General features: G+C 40.7%; 1 protein-coding gene across 2 annotated transcripts in view; it reads right to left on the reverse strand.

Annotated features, from left to right (window-relative positions):
- PLEK (pleckstrin) overlaps positions 1 to 16014 on the reverse strand; it is a 46255-nt gene extending 30241 nt beyond the window's left edge. For both annotated transcript variants that reach the window (XM_082757736.1, XM_082757735.1), the window contains exon 1: positions 15797 to 16014. The gene's annotated coding sequence lies outside the window, so the exon portion shown is untranslated. The remainder of the gene's footprint in view (positions 1 to 15796) is intronic.
- Positions 16015 to 16541: the final 527 nt, after the last annotated feature.

Here is a 16541-nt window from a genome sequence, read left to right on the forward strand (position 1 = left end):
ATATTCTATGATTCTACAGAAACATTTTTTCTCTGAAATAATAATTCAGAGACATAATAAATAATACCAAATGTTCAGCTGTCAATCAGTTCCATCTCTGCACTACTAAAGCATTATTTTCTTCTGCAACACTTGGTATATTTTGTTTTGTTTGTACACAGAAGCACATCAGCATGAAGTGTTTGATACATAAATTAGCAGTTGTTTTTGTCCTACTAAAATTAAAATGTGTAAGACAGGCCTGCAACTCTTGAGTTCAGCTTCTGTGAAATCCTCAGCCTACAGTATCTGAGCTCTCCAGCATTTATGAAATGTTACAGCAAATCCAGCCTATGCTGACATGGGAGGGATGTTATCATCAGCTAAAGAAAAGCACACCTTTCCCAAGGTAAATACTTACGTCTACATTAATGGCAAATAGGGCAGCTCTTTCTCATGTCTTAGCAAGCCCCTAGCACTTCGACTGCAATTCAGTGCAGAGGGTGGTCAAGAAGGAGGGCAGATGGAGCTGCTTTTAAAAGGAAGGAGAGAGCACTCAGACCAACCGTGTCCTGCAGACTCTGCACCCTGAAACTGAACATTGCTGTCCAGGACTGAAGCCCCCCTTTTAGAGACAGTGGCAGTGATTAAAATAAAATAATTAAAAAAAAAAAAAAGAAAAGGGCGGGGAGAAGTGGGGGGAAGTAGTCTGCTTAACAGCTATATTAAAAAAGGTAAATAACTTTTATCAGCTGTTACTTCCTCCTCCCCTGCATGATTTTTAAGGGTGAAGGAATGTGGCTTGATAGCCTCGCATTATTCCTGCCTAATAAAAAGATTATTTGTGGGGTATTTGTTGTTTATTTATACTGCTAAGGACAACAGCACTGATACTCCCCACGTGTAAAGGAACACAGTCCCACAAACTTCCCCTTCCTCAACAAACATTTGCTCCTAGTAAAGGAGACCCATGTCTTTAAAAAGCATCTCCTTCCAAGTAATCTTCTGAAATATCTTACATTCAGGACAGCTCTGGTAAACGTTCATAAAGCTTGTGGGTAATCTCATAAAGCTTGTGGGTAATCAACTCAAGTAACTGTCACTGTGACAGTTTGATGCATTATTTAATCAGCAGCATTTAATCCCCAGACAAGTTTGTTCTTTACACACCTTTTTCTAATTAGTATTTCCATTTCTTGAGAGAACTCCAAAATTCAGAACAGGACACAATATACTAAGCTTAAAGATAGTTTTTATCATTATCCAACACACTGTCAGAAAATGCTGACAATGTGTCAATCCAGCTGAAACCACAAAGCACTGATACCTGAAGGTTTTCTACATGAAAGCCTTACAGATTTTTCTCTTTTGTCCCTTGTGTTCCCATGAAAGTTTCCAGCTTTCATTTTCATAAGAAAGATTGAAATGAATATATTGAACCTTCCAGAGTTACTTTTTCATCTATATTTAGGTAGCTGTTAGCACTTTCAGACAGCTGAGTAAAAGGATCCAAGAGCAAGTTATTAGTCATGATTATTATGGTTGTAGTCTGGCATAGGGCTTACATGAAATCAGAAGAGTCTGTGCATTGCTTTTTGTTTAGCACAATTACTACAGGCTTTGGATATCTCCTACCATCTTACTATAGCTGAAAAAAATAATACTGCCGAAGTCTCCAAGCATTACTGATCAAGCCAGTGAGGTCTCACTGGCTTCAGCTTCAGAAAGCCTCATTTGTGACATTCTTCCTGTAGAAGATGTGAACAAAACCGCTGTACAATGAAGCTGTAAGTTTTTTAACGCAAGGTTTTCACGTGCCAGCAGAAACTGGTTTCCATTTCTTTAAGAGCAGCTGGCTGATTTGCTATGTAAAACTTTGAGGTATGTGCTATTTTGAACAGTTCCATTTTTCTGGAGCCTCCACATAAGAATAAGAGCATGGCACTGTTGTCAATGCTAATCTTTTTCTGAGGTTTGAAGTAAGTGCCGTGGCTTTCAGAAATCAAAACATTGCCCTATAAGTGTGCCAACCCTGAAGCACAAAGCAGTAGTGTAACGAGTCCTAGAGCATTGATGTTTTCCCTTATTTCGACAAAGCTCACAAGCAATGACTGGGAAATTTGTGCCGGGCAGCTAATCCTAGTCTTGAGCTAGGGAAGATGGCCACTCCTGCCCACAGGCTGCATGCTGCATGCTTGGCAGCTTTCACCAGCGTTCTTTGGACTGCTTCCTCTTCTTCTCTTCCTGAGGCCAGCAGTTAAGGCTTCAAATCCCCGTGAGACCTGGCTTTTGGCCTCAGGAAGGCAAGGCTGCACCAACACAGAAAGAACCACGCCAACTCTCTCCGCATTGCCTTCTCTGCACCTACCCCAAATTTTTTGATTATTTCTCTCAGTGATGGACACAGATTATTTCTGTTCATTCACAAAGAATAATCCCATGAATGATGTAAGTGACCTTATAGGTTACATATAACCTTCTCTGCCTCTTCATGGCAAAGAAATTCACAGACCATATTCCTGCTGTAGAATAGGAAGAAAATGCTCAGCTACCAGAAAAATGAAGGGAAGCTAGACTACAGAAAGCACTGCTGATGGTTAGTGGTGGAAGTCCTGTAGCACCTGCCATTACAGTGCTGGAGAGCTCAGACAGCTACACACCACAGCACTCTCACGCTCCCTGACCTCCTCTGTATAATAAGATACACACAAGTGAGGAGCTGGAAACTTCTGCAAGTTCTCCTGCTGCACTTTGTTTCTCCCCCACTGAAAACAAACACTGCTACTGCCTTTATCCCAAATAGTAAGGAACAATCCAGTGCCCCCACTGGGTAAATTCTGCAGCCTTTGAACCATTCAGAGAGAAGCAAAAACAAGCTATCAGATGATGGTAGTGAAGACAGCACAAGTAAGAACCGTGTGACAGTGCTGGAGGTGAGATGGACCTTCTGCCAATTCTCCCCACACTAACTGCAAGGTCAGGTGCCGTTCTGCTGTCAGGAAGGGACTGTGATAATGCCTGTGATAATACCTACATTAAACTGTGGCATAAAGGGACGAGATGTTCTCAGAAGCTGGAAACAAAACATTATGAGTTTAATTTGAACCCCAGAGGGCTTTGTCTGCAGAGAAATGGCAGTATGATTCTACAATATCAGAACATACACTATATCGACTCTGATGGCAATCTTCCACTCAGTCTATGTTGCTAGGCCAATCAAGTAACCTAAGGTACTTCCAAATTCCAGGGTCTTTTTGTAGAAAACAAGCCTTGGCCAATCCTATGTCCAGTTGGTGGGGATTGTTTGGTTGTTGTTGTGTCCCCTTTTCTAATGATCTGTATGATTTTTACTTCTAGCTTCAGAGACATCTCTCTGCCTAAATACTACACGATAAGCAAGCTGAGAAAATAATGCAGAGAGTACCACTGTGTGAAAACAAAACTGCAGTCGTCCCAGTTCTGTACGGCAACTATGCGCCTGCACTGCAAAGATTTAATGGCACTAAAATGAAGAAATGGCTTCATGAGTCTATCAGTTCTGGTGCAGACTGAACCATGTTCAAGAGGCTGGCAATGTTTTGTCTATCAGCACAATGCAACAGTCATATGTAAGTATTTCTTTTCAAAGGCACAACGCTTACACTCAACTTTGCTACTCTTGAGGTAGATGGTTAAGAAGCCAAGAAAAGGTGCCAAATTCACTCCAGGTACAGAGCTCCCCATAAGGAATGGAGTTAACACAAGGGACAAATTTGTCCCAATAGGCTAAAATGTGGATTAATACTGGCCTTGCTTAAAATAGAACTGTAAGAACTGAGACCTAACCATCTTAATACAAATGAAATACAATCCATTGAGGAAATAGTTCCAAGGGGGTTGTTTAAATACCATGAAAAGATTTCCTCTACAGATCATTTGCCCTATCTTATAAAATCTTTATTTTCCTCAAGGGACCAACTAACACTTTGTGCTTGCATTCTGGCACAAAAATCAGTTACATAATGACCTAGCAGAGCTGAAAAACTACTTCTTGCAGGTTTGGTTTTGTTTTGTTTTTTAATAAAAACCGCTATCAATTCTTACTTGCTTTAAAAATAAAGTCTTATAAGTAAAAATGAACCAAGCATCTTTTTCCACAAACTTCCCATAAAAATGAGAAGTTGAGAAAAATAACTTTGAGAACTTTCATTAGGCTTGCCAGCTGAGCCCTGCGATGCCAGAAACAGAGGCACTCAGGCACAAATAAGCCAGCAAAGGAGGAGCACTGGAATATGCTTAGCTCCAGGACTGACATACGATCTGAACAGCACAGCAAAGAGCGAGTATTAGCCCCTCCATCAGTCCTCCTGTGGCTTTCAGTCTGGAAAAACACATGTAGGATGGGTACGTACACATTCTTGCCATGCACTCCATTGCACAAATCCATGTGTGATCGTGCCTTATCTTAGAAATCAGCTTCTGTCCAGATGTCCAAAGGGAAAACAGTGGAGGGGCATGAACTTGGAGTCATGATACTACAGAAACAGAGAGAGAGAGAGAGAGAGAGAGAGAGAGAGAGACCCAGAGCACAAAGACACTGAGATGTTGCTTCTAGTAAATCCCCAGACAGTTGGGGCACACTCATGAGGAGGCTTCGTATAAAATATAACAATGTCAGAGAACCAGAAGAAAATTCTTTTGGTAGACTCCATCTCAGTCCCCTCTAATACTCCTCCCAGATTCTGCTAGGACTGCAGCTAACCTCAGAAATCTTCAGAATTCCCCACATCTTTCACCAGTAACTAGCTGTAAGCTTCTGGCTTGCTAAGCTCAATGTCAATCACTTACACCACTGATTTCTTGTCGATCTGAGTAACTTCTCCCATCTCACCACAGTGTTCTCCAGGCAGTCAGTAGTTGCTAGTAAATACTGTCATAATTTACTCACCTCCCTCTAATGTTCTGTCTGTCTTTTATCTGTAAGGGGGACAGAGAGAAGGGAGGGGAAGGGGAGAGAAAGGAAAAAGGGAGAGAAGGCTTTCTTCTCTTACCATTTGCTGTTCAATCTATTACTCATATTTGCCTTGAAGGCTCTGCAGAAAGGAGCTATTTATGAAACTTGTAAGGTCCCCAGTCATTCAGTGGCTTGTACTAGAATAATCTGGAGGGGTGGGTGAAGAAGCACCATATTCCATATTTTGGGTTGGGCAAGGGAGCCCTTGTACATCCCCCACAGAGGCATGTAAGGGCATAGCAATGAGTGCATCGACACCCTGTGGGGCAGCACCACTCAGCAATACCGGGAAGTACGCAGAGCACGAGTGTCATGTGAGGCTGGCACAGCACAGACAGGCTGGGTGCCGTGCTCCAGCTTTCTGCCACTTTCTGCTCTGGTTCACGCAGCCCCGCTGCAGCCTTTGAGCTTCCCGTGAGGCACGGCTACAACCAAGAGAAGAAGCAGCTAAGGAAACTGGGGAGCGTGTAAAACTCCTGGGTTAGGGTACAACTCCTGTGGCGTGGCTGAACCCAAATTCAACACCAGGGTAAAGTCTGGACGTGCTCCCTTCCTCCAGCTCCTGCAGCCTGTTTTCCCACAAAAAGGGAAAACTGTTGTGTGTACAACAAGACTGAGGGACTTGCTATAAGGAAGTCTGGATAGAGCACAACGTTCATCTGTATTATATCATGGCCTGGCTTACCTCTTTGCAACTACCTCATCCAGCCTTATTCTCATCAGAACACCAAAACCTAGACATTTGCCATGTTACCACCACAACCTTCTTCCCTGCTGTGATGATTCTCCGGAACAGACTATGAAGAGAATAACCTTGTACTGGAGAAAAGGCACAGATTCTCCCTGGTTTGCTCCCACTACCTGTTTTTACATCTCTGGCTCCAAATAAAGGAGAAATCTAAACTATTTTGCAGCCCACCTTCTGACAAATACTTCACACAACCTACACTTGGCTGTGAACAATCTAGAAACTGGAGTCCTAAAATCAAAGTGGCTAGTCCTGCAGAAGGCATTGTACAGAGGGTAGCAGCCTAGGTCTTTGACATTACAACATGAGGGGAATTCTTCCCACCTTCATTAGATCCCAGGATGAGGCTTAGGTTATGGCTTCTAATGGTCCTGACAGTGAGAAATCCTGTAACCCCACCAGGATCCAGACTGTTATGCTCTTGTCACATGAGACACCAACGTTGCCTAAGCAGGTCAACCTCTTCTGGCCAGTGATGTCAACTAAAGCAAGTCCAAGGATCACAGAAACACCTTTTTACATCACTCTCCCTACAGAAACGAAGTGGAGGCAATGTGAGGTAGCCCAGGATAATTCGGAGACTAATCAACATCACTATTCTCATTTGCTTGTTCTGAAGACTATATTCATTTTCTTTTATTTTTTAACTTAATTTCTTCAAGCTACAAACCTTGAACATATGGTCAAACAGAGCAAATACTTAAATAGCCACCTGATTTTCTCTTTTTCCATACACCCAGCAAAACAGTTTTCACCTGGAGAGAAAAATGGCAAGAACTTACATACTGATATGCAGGTCACACACAAGCACAGGTAAAGAAGTGTTTTGATGTGCTGAACATTAGCCCTAATTCTGAAGACGTTTACAAATTAAGGGCCAAAAAACAAGTTAACAACAAATTCAAGTGTCTTGCTGGAAAGGAAACCTTTCTCCTTTATGCGCTCTTTACAAGCTCCACGCAAACACCTCCCACTCTACGAGATTCAAGCTTGTTTTACTGAACATTTTACTTGACACAAGAGAGCCAGGAGAAAAAAAGCTGGAAACAGTTTTAGCCAATTTCCTTTTTTTTTTTTTTTTTTTTACCTGCTGGGCTTTTAACACAAATCATAGACATGAAGAATTAAGTGACGCAATGGAAGCTGTGAAAAAAGTAAGCTGACTATCGTATCTCAGGCCAGTTATGAGTTACCTGCTGTGTAGCCCCTTTGATGCAGAATTCCTGGAGGACGGACAAGGTTTTATTGCAATCTACATCAAGCAGTCCAAACCAACGCTTTAAGTAATCAATGTAAAATAGCAGAACATTTCTCTGTAACATTGTTTCATCCACAATACACACATTTTCAAACAAGACTTCATTTGGTGTGAGCAGTTGCAAATTATTAGTCATTACAGCTAAGAATAAACTCCCAGCTCTGGTTATGCTTTCTCCCCTGTATTTTTAATCATTATTTCAAATCCCACAGCTCCAGTAAAAGAAAATTAACTGCTGAGGATTTAGGGATTTGAATCAGTGTTCTTCCAGCTCACAGTTGCTTTACAGAAATCAGTGCCATGTGAATACTAAAAACATAGCAAAAAAAAATTTGACTTTACTTTTGTTCTCAGTAATATATCAGAATGAATTGTGGAACTTATGCAATCTAATTTCTTGTCCGTCTCATGTGGATTCTCTTGTGTTTTAATTTTATGGTTTGACTCATACTGCAGCCCTTCTGGCATCATGGATAAATGTTTCAACCACTGTACTGTCTTCAGAGAAGTAACTTCATAAAACTCAAAGCAACTCAGTGTGGTATCTCAGCCTTTCTTTCCATTTTCATGAAAAACATTGAATGTTGTGAGTGGAGGGCTGCGGAGGAGGAAGAGCAGGACAAAGTGTTCTCAACACAAGCTTCAGTTTAAGAAGCCAGGCGAGAATTGCCAGAGGAAAAAAGCAGCAATAAAAAAAAAATACAGCAGGATACCGCTAGATGGTGGTACTAAGAGGAAATATCTACCACGATGGAACTCCAAGGATGCAGGAATTGTCTGTAAGGTGTAAAGCACATCAAAAATCTCCTAATCCCACTCCTGACTGCATCGACCACCTCCCCGCCCACTCAAACACCCTGTGATCCTGCAGGAGCTAATACAAGCACCTACGTGCAGAAGGAGCTACTTTGCTACTGCTGAGTTTCTTTGGATTCAAATGGACACCTGAGGAGCAGCAGTGCTCCGTGACACAGCCGTGGATCACATCTGGATGGAGGTCCAGCGAGCTCACGCAGTACTGAGCCTCGTCCCTGGCACTTCTCCCAGCACCCCGCATTACCCTGATTTTAGCCGTCCTCGTGTGCAGCCTCACGAGGAGTTTCTGCTTTCCTGCAAGTTCAGGCACATGCATTTCTTGACAAGCGTGACCACAGGGACTACTCATCCAATTACTCATCATTCACAGTTCTTATAAAGGAGGATACTAGTTTCTTACAAGAGCTACTATCCCCCACTGCACAGGTAACTCCAAACTGTCTCAAAATGTGCAGATGCACCAGAAATTTCTACAGACAGGACCAAGCCTCACTTCACCATTATATGTTGAAAAAAAAAACAAAAACATGACAGAAGCCTGTGATGTCCTAAAAGCTACGTACCATGAGCTGTAACCCAGCTATCTGTGAACAAAATCCTAATTTATCATTCTGCTGGTCAGCAGGCTCCCAATACCCAATCTCAGGACAGCAGCCTTTTTTTTTTTGCAGTGGATCAGCACTCTGTGCTGTCTCAGTCATCTACCTGCCAATGAAACTGAGATGATAAATGTAAACCTCCACTGCAATGCTAAATGATCTGTCGCTCCCCACCCCCTCCAAAGTGCTTCATTCTCAGGGGAATAACATTAGCATTTATGGAAGCAAATGCCTCAGGGTTTTGCTAATGAGTTAGAACCTTCTACCTTCAGATCACAGGCATGAATCCTACTCATCTCAAAGGTAAAATACTGGGTCTAACAGAAATTTGATATCAAGATGAATTCTAGTTCCAGCTCCTCCATCACAAGTTCATCTTTATGCTTGCTGCGCAGCTGTATTTTGTAAGTCAGATAGGGCTTGGAGCTCAGAGTCTTCTACCAAGGACTCCCAATTGCAGCAAGAACCAAAATCTCTTTGGTACAGATTTTTGGGATACACAGAACAGATTATCTCACTTCGGAAAGGGAAAAATAAAAAGAACTTAAAACCCACAAAACACAAGTTCTGTGAACTGGAATTCACAGATGTTTCAGAAATACTGAGGTTTTTGTATGCATGTAAAATATAAATTTGTATTTATACATAAAATTTGATATAAGCATTACTGCTTTAACACTAAAGATTCCACTGTGGCTGCAAGATGTCATTTAAAGTAGTCAGATCTGCCTACACGCAACCAGCTATAACTGATAAACATTTTTAGAAAGAAGCTCACACAAAACTTGAAGGACTTGCTTTGGGGAAAAAATAAGAGGGAACGGGATTCTGAATTCCAGCATCTGCAAACACCAACAGAGATTGTGCCCCTTTTTTTCGCCCTGATAATTTAAAATCACGGTATTAGGCCGTAACGCTGCTCCTAACCAGTGCAGAGGTTCCTCTCATCCACAGGAGGGAGCTTCTCTCTTGCAAAGATGACGAGCTCTTTTGCAGTTCTCATTTTGGAAATGTGTAGGAGCTCTAAACAGCTCTGGAGGGCCCCACGCCTGACAGCTTCCACGCAGGATTAGCAAAGCAGATTCAAAAGAAAAAAAGAAAAAAGAAAAAAAAAAAAAAAAAAAAAAAAACCACAGAAAACCAAAGATCAAGCATTTCTGAGCTAAACCCTTTCTTGGATCCCTGTGTTATGTCACACTATTAGCACTCCCCATCACCCTCTCCCTAATACAGAAAAAGCAGAGAATACATAGGGCAGAAAAACCTGAGAATTTCAAGTCCAGCGGCACCATTTATGTCCAGACAAATGACTCAAGCTTGACACACAACAACTGAAGCTATCAGCTGACCAGACAGTGCACTTTAGGAGGAACAGTAAGTCCCAGTAATACAAAGAACATAGCATCTTCAGAAGACATTTGGCCTAATAACTGAAATTTCTGAACCAAATTTGAAAATATTTTTTAAAGGAAACAAGCAAAACCAATCCCCTCTCTGGAAATCCACTTACTAATCCAACCTCAAGTGACATTCAGATTTCACTAGAGTTAACCTCAAAGGCAGTTTTTCTCTAGATAAATGGCTCACTTCCACTGCTCCGAATTGTCTCTCACTTGATTTGGAGCACTGAGCTGCAGTTTCTATCAAGGTAGCACTGTGCTATCATCGGGTTTCACAGTTGCTGCTTCCACTACTGTTTCCTTAGCGAAAAAGAAAAAAAAAATCACGAAAATCACAGGTGACAAGCCAACAGGGAGCAATGCTTAAGCTGTGCTGATCTCATCATCTAGTAGCTAGAGAATTTCATATTCCCTGCTGTCTAAGTTACAGAACTGTGGGTATATCCTCCTCCTCTTGTGTATAGCTAATTCCCACTGTCAGCAGTGGGAATAACATAAGCACACCAAGGGGACAATGAGCCCTTGAGGCCTGTTGCAGTACTAATTTCAAAATATCAGAGTAAACATATTTTGCATGAGATAGGCAATAAGCCTGGGCACCAGCTTCTGTGTTTAAGAATGTGTCATGAGGCTGTGCACTCGGATCACGTTATAAACTAGAGGTAACCTAGTCGCCTAGCTCCCAGTTTTGTATGTGTTTGAAGAAATGGTTCTGCCATGAATAACTAACTGCTATTTATACAGTTCTATATATACAGATCTATACGCACAGATCTAATCACAGATCAAAGCACCGTGGAGCCAAATGCGGTGGGAAGGATTAGGTGAAATGCATCTTCTGCTCCAAAGGTCTCACCATCTTGATTTATGACTAGGCACACAAAAAATAGCACCTGCTGCTCACAACTCTCTCCTCCAGGCACGTAAAGTAATAACACCCCCAAATATTGCAGGTCTTCACTGCCTCCAGTACTTGCTGTTACTTCAAAACCAACTATGCTATGACCATGGGTGCTGGGTTTTGGCTCATGCATAAACAACACCAGCAAAGACAGATTCAGCCACAGGCAGCAGTCAACTAAACACAAGGTTAGGTGTTAACTCAGAAAACACTTCTGGTTTGATAACCTAATGTTGATTGTACTTCTTTATCAAAGCCCTATCTAACATTTCTCGAAAAAATACATCCAATCTGCAGACCCCCAGATCACACACACTCTGCTCAGGGTAATTTTTCAGAACAAAACTTTCCCTGCTCACAGGTGATTAACCCTGCAAAATTATCGTGCTATATGGTGAAAGTAAACTGCTAACAGATTATTAATAATGAAACAACACAGGCTAGAGAGCATAGTTTGAGAAAAGACTGCGAGTCCCAGTACAAGCTAACGCAATCAAAGAGAGTCTTGTTTGTATAACACTTAATAAGTCCCAGAGGGAAAAGGGACAGCTGTGTAAAGCTACTCTGGTTGTCCAATTTTTTTTCCACCATAATTACTTGTTACTGATGTTTCGTAAAATCAATTGTCCAGAGAACCTCGTGAAAGTTCAGTGTGAATACTGATAAAGCCTGAACATAGAAACCAAGTAAAAAAGCATCCTCAGCAGTACATTTTGGAACACAGACATGATCTTAGAAGGGTAATTCTTTTCTTTACATCAAGTAAAAATCCTTACTGAGGAACATTGCATTTTCAGCATTCATTTGACACATCTTGAATATGAGAACTTAAAGTGAACCTGATATCAAATTGCTCAGCAGGACCTGCAGCTAACAAAGACAGCATCCATATTTTCACCCGTTCATGATTCCTGTTTTTTTTCCCCTCCACATTTTAAAGAGAAATGATGGATCTTTTAAAGGTCCTGAGAAGAATCATTCTCTTACAACTTGAAACTGCAACTGAGAAACACAAAACACTGGTGTAGATTTTACTCTAAGATAAACAGGCAAATGACAGAGTACAAGGTGGGCAATTACAACTTGAGCCTAGTAAACAGGACTTACTTGGGTTGACTCCAATATTAGTAATCACTCTTAAAGTGATCCAAAATGTTTTGGCCAAAGCTAGATACTTAGATATATAGCCTGAATTTCAGAGTTGCTAAGCACCCATCTGTTTTAATTGACTTGAAAGAAAAAGGGACATGAGGAGATGTAAGAATCAGAGGAGTCCCAGTTCCAAAAAGAGAGCAGTTTTCCCCTGTTATTTGAAGTGTTTCCCAATATTAAAGATATCTGAAAAAAAAATGAGTTATTTTTCAAATAAAGTTTAGCAAAACACATGCCAACTGAAACCTTTTCATTTTCAAGTACAGTTAGCAGAAATGAAATACTTTAAAAAGTTAACCAAAATATTGATTGCTTAACTTGTTTGATCAAGCAGTTGGACATTCTTATAACAGATTTTTTTTTTTTTACAAAAACTGTTTTGGTCTAAAGAGCTATTTCTCTCAAAGAAGCATTTTGTAATTAGGATTGTACTTTAAATAATACTGTAGACTTATCTCTGTATCATTCTTGTAAAATTAACATGGTTCATAGGCATTAGACTGATAAACATCAAGAGCATGAAGAGAAATACTTTTTTCCCTTCTAAGTATTGCTTTCTAACAAGATGAAATGTTAAAATAACCATTTGGCCCTCTAAGGTTCTCATGGCCCTCAACCCGTTCCCTCATTACAAGTTAGCAAAAACAAATGGCAGAGTACGGTCCCTGTAAGCTACATATCTACTAAACTCTGAACAATAATGACAACCAGATCTTTTATCCCAATATGGTTCCTTTTTGTGCTACTCCTGCATAGGAGGCATACCGCAATTTTAATTAAAGCAAAGGGACGTGACTGGAGAATCCAACTGCAGTCTCCAGAGGGCATGATTTAACTCCTGCCTTGCACTCTAAGTGCTGAAAGCAAGCACGGTGAAACAGAATGGTGATCAAGGCTTTCCTGCTCCAGTTTCTGCACAAATCACAGCTCCCAGGACTTAGACTGGTGTCCGATTGTGAAACTTGAACTTGGGCAACTACAGTGCCTGCCACCCAGGAGCTGCAGTCAATGCATGAATTTGGGAGCTCATGTATAGAACACAAAATACTCACATGATGCTTGGACATCACCATAACATGTATGAAGCTTTACAGAAGGCATTCGATCCTATTACATTTTTTTACGAGCCAGAACAGCTTTATTTAACGTATTTGCTCTGCCTGGTGAAAGAAAGCATATGCAACATTCTCTGTAATGAGCTGCCATTTCTAAATAATTTGCATCTGTGAAGCATCAATGAAGACAAAACTGTTCTTACTTTCCATACATTGAACACAACAATTAAATAAGAGCAGGAGCCTGCAAACATGTCTGCATTAAAGTAGAAGCATAGGGAACTAAACATTAAAAATTTCCCCAAAGATGCTGATATTAAAGATATTTAGAAAGCACGTGGGAATCTTTCCTGAGATTTGAAACGTATTAAAACAGAAGAACCAAAATTGATTCCTTTTTAGTAGTTTAGTCCTTCCCTGATACACATGAGGACTGGAGTTACTAAAACAGCTTTAACCTTGTCTAACCTTCCTATACTGGAAAATAATACTAAAAAATAGATAAGTGAAAGTAATTTGCTGTGGAAGAAAGGGCTCAGTCCAGTTGTGATAAATGGTTTCAGACTCTGTTGGGTTCACTGGGATTTGACAGTACATAAACCATACTGAGTCAGGCCAGAAATCCTATTATATCTGCAATTCTGCTATAGTTTTGTGAGCTCTTACATGTTTATTTGCAACACACCAAAAAGCTGGCACAATAATCCCCCCCAAATACCAGTTCTCTCAGCTTTTAAGGAACTAAAAACTGGAAAAAAAAAGTCTGTCCACAGTACAGGAAACAAGGAAGTTTGGTTTCCCCATACACTACTGGCCCATACTTGTTTGACTGGTCATTACAATGTTGAGATCTCCAGCTGAAGATTTTCTTACAAGGGGGACATTAAGGTCTTGCTTCTCTAATTTTTTTTGCTGTCTAATAAAAACAAGGTTTACATCATTCCTCCCCTAACTGGGGATAATAATAATAAAAAAAAACACGTCTCCTCTGCTCTGCAGCCTGTTTTCACACAGTTGCTTAGAACTTAGTATTTTGGAGAATTTTATCTCCAAAAAAAACCTGTCAAATGCAGCTGAAATTGACTAACACGTTCAGGTTTATTGGAAGGGCATACACACCATCATCGCGTACACCTCATTCATTATAGTCAGCTAAAAAAGGCTTCTCAAAATGGCAGTGGCTGTGATATTCCTTCTCTGCCTTTTTTGTTTGTTTGTTTTCCTTTTTTTTTTTTTTTTTCCTCTTTTAGATACATCTTGGCTGTAATTAATGCCAGTAACTATTTGAGTTTTATGTATAAAACTTTAACCAAAAAGGAGCGTGTGGGTGTGGATGTCTAATCCGCAACAGTTATTATAGTCATAATGTAAGCTCCATTGCAGCTCACTGCTAACATACCCTAACCCTCATCTGGGAGAAAGACATTTAGCCTTTGCATCTATTCCCTGGAAGAGTAACAGGAACTCAAATGTTCCAACAACTGCATTCTTTTCATCAGCGGTGCCAGAAATTTAAAGTGCAGAGATCTTCTAGGAGGCTACCAGATCACTCAGTCTGGCTATGAGATGAAAACCTTGCACAGTTCTAACACCACATATGGAGAGCTGTGGACTCCTGTTTTCTTATATCTGTGTTCTCTTTTAAACAGTACTCAAAACATGCACAAAATGTTTTTATTAGAGCCGCAGTCAAGGACACATCAGCTATAATGAAGCAGTAAAATTTAACTGCTGCCAACAACATTCTGCTTTGGTCTACAGTCAGTTGAGTTTCTGCCCAACATCCACTAGCTATCAGGCTCTCATAGAGTGACACTAAGCTGCTTTGTCAAGAGTCTTAAAGTTTATTTTGCTTTTACTGCAACTCTTCACTATGCAGTTGCGCAGTAGTAAACATGACCTTAAGTTAGAGTGGAAGTTTGGCAACAACGTGATTGCAAATGTAATCTACAACAGCCACAGAAGTTAACCAAGCCAAAAGCAGAGTTACAGCTCTTAAAAACTCGGACTATAAATGGCTATACAAGATCACATTTCACACTGTGGTTTGCTAGCATGATTAACTGTAGTGCTGTGTTACACCTGCAAATCATTTATCTTTTTGCAGATACTGCACAAGTCACTTAGATAGTCTAATACCTGACTGTCCTCAAATCAGCCAGCAGCGCACGAAGAGCAATAAATCAGCAGTAGCACTTGAAACATACATTGTTAAGCGAGTGTGCAACTTTCCACGGGATCAGGACCTTGGATGGTGAAGTGAGCTGAAGTGTGCGGGGAAATAAAATGGCAGCATGATTTCCAAGGCTCCAAATGAAGGCCTGGTTAATGTAGCAAATAAAAAATAAAAGCCCTCACCAAGTTTCTAGGATAAATATGTTTTAAAGGCTTGGTCTGTAAAGTTCTGTTCAATACAGTGTAGTTCTAAAACATATTCAACCGCAATGTTTTATAAGGCAGAGTGGCAAAAAAAAATAATACACCTGAGATTTATTTACAAATAAGCTACAGAAATAACTAGACACTGCCTCTGCTGCTGTTACCAAGAAAGCTACAGTGAAAAGATGAGGCTTTCCTCAAAGCAATTGTTTAGGTACAGATATAAAGATAAAAAAGAAAATAAAGTTGATTGTAGCAGAGCAGAATCTACCTCCTGAAGCAAACATCCTGTTAAAATTGTGCGGCCACTTTTCAAAGATTACCACAAGACAAGTCAGCATGTGAGACTTTGAATTTCCATCCCTTTAACATTTTCCTTTCTCAAGGCACCGTTTCAATATAGGCAGAAGATATGCTTGGCTCAGGAACGTGTTGCTGAAGTCACAAAAACACTTCAAAACGAATAGGGTTTAGATCACTTCCTCACTCCGACTAACTGAACTCCCAAGCCAATACCTGTTTTCCAATGATTTCAGCTACCTCGTCATCAGGCCCCAAACAAGCAGCTCTAGCAGCAGCTTCATAATCAGCTTAACTTGTAGCCGTCGGGGAAAGACACCGTCTCTCCCCACACTTCTCACAATTGTTTGCTCTTGTCCCTTCCCGCTGCCTCACAAGTGCTCAGGCAACCGTGTGGCCGGCCAGAGCAGAAAGCTGGTTCGGCACGCGCTGATTTTTGGAGAGGTTATTTTGCAGTCCCGTTGGCTGCCTGATCCCACCGCTTTTGCAGCCACAGGAGTACAAACACTGGCACAAGGAAGAGGTCAAGAATGCATAGCAGGAACTAGCTGTGCCTCAACCAGCTGAGGAACTGCACTTTCATACAGAAGTTCAGGCCTTGGCTCACGACAGTATTTGCAACCCTGCTCAGTAAAGCACACTGACTTGAGGCCTCAGTTACTATGGTGATGAGCATGGAATAAATGTTTATGTATAATTAGATAAATCCTCCCTTCAAGAAACTAGTTGTCCTTCTCACAGGCAGCTATTCATATTTCTTCCTTTTTTTTTTTTTTTTAACAAAGCAGATGTAAAAAGAAAATGTATTAACATTTTAAAGCTTAATGGTCACTATTAGGCATTAGTAAATTAATAATTTAAACCTACAGCAAGAATTAACAAAAAGCATGTGAAAAAATGGGGAAAGAGAATCCCAGCTCTTCTGAAAACTGCCTAACTCCCCAGAGAGGAAGATAATGCT

This window comes from Aythya marila (assembly GCF_965140915.1).
Source record: "Aythya marila genome assembly, chromosome: 3".
In the NCBI taxonomy this organism is placed as follows: domain Eukaryota; kingdom Metazoa; phylum Chordata; class Aves; order Anseriformes; family Anatidae; genus Aythya; species Aythya marila.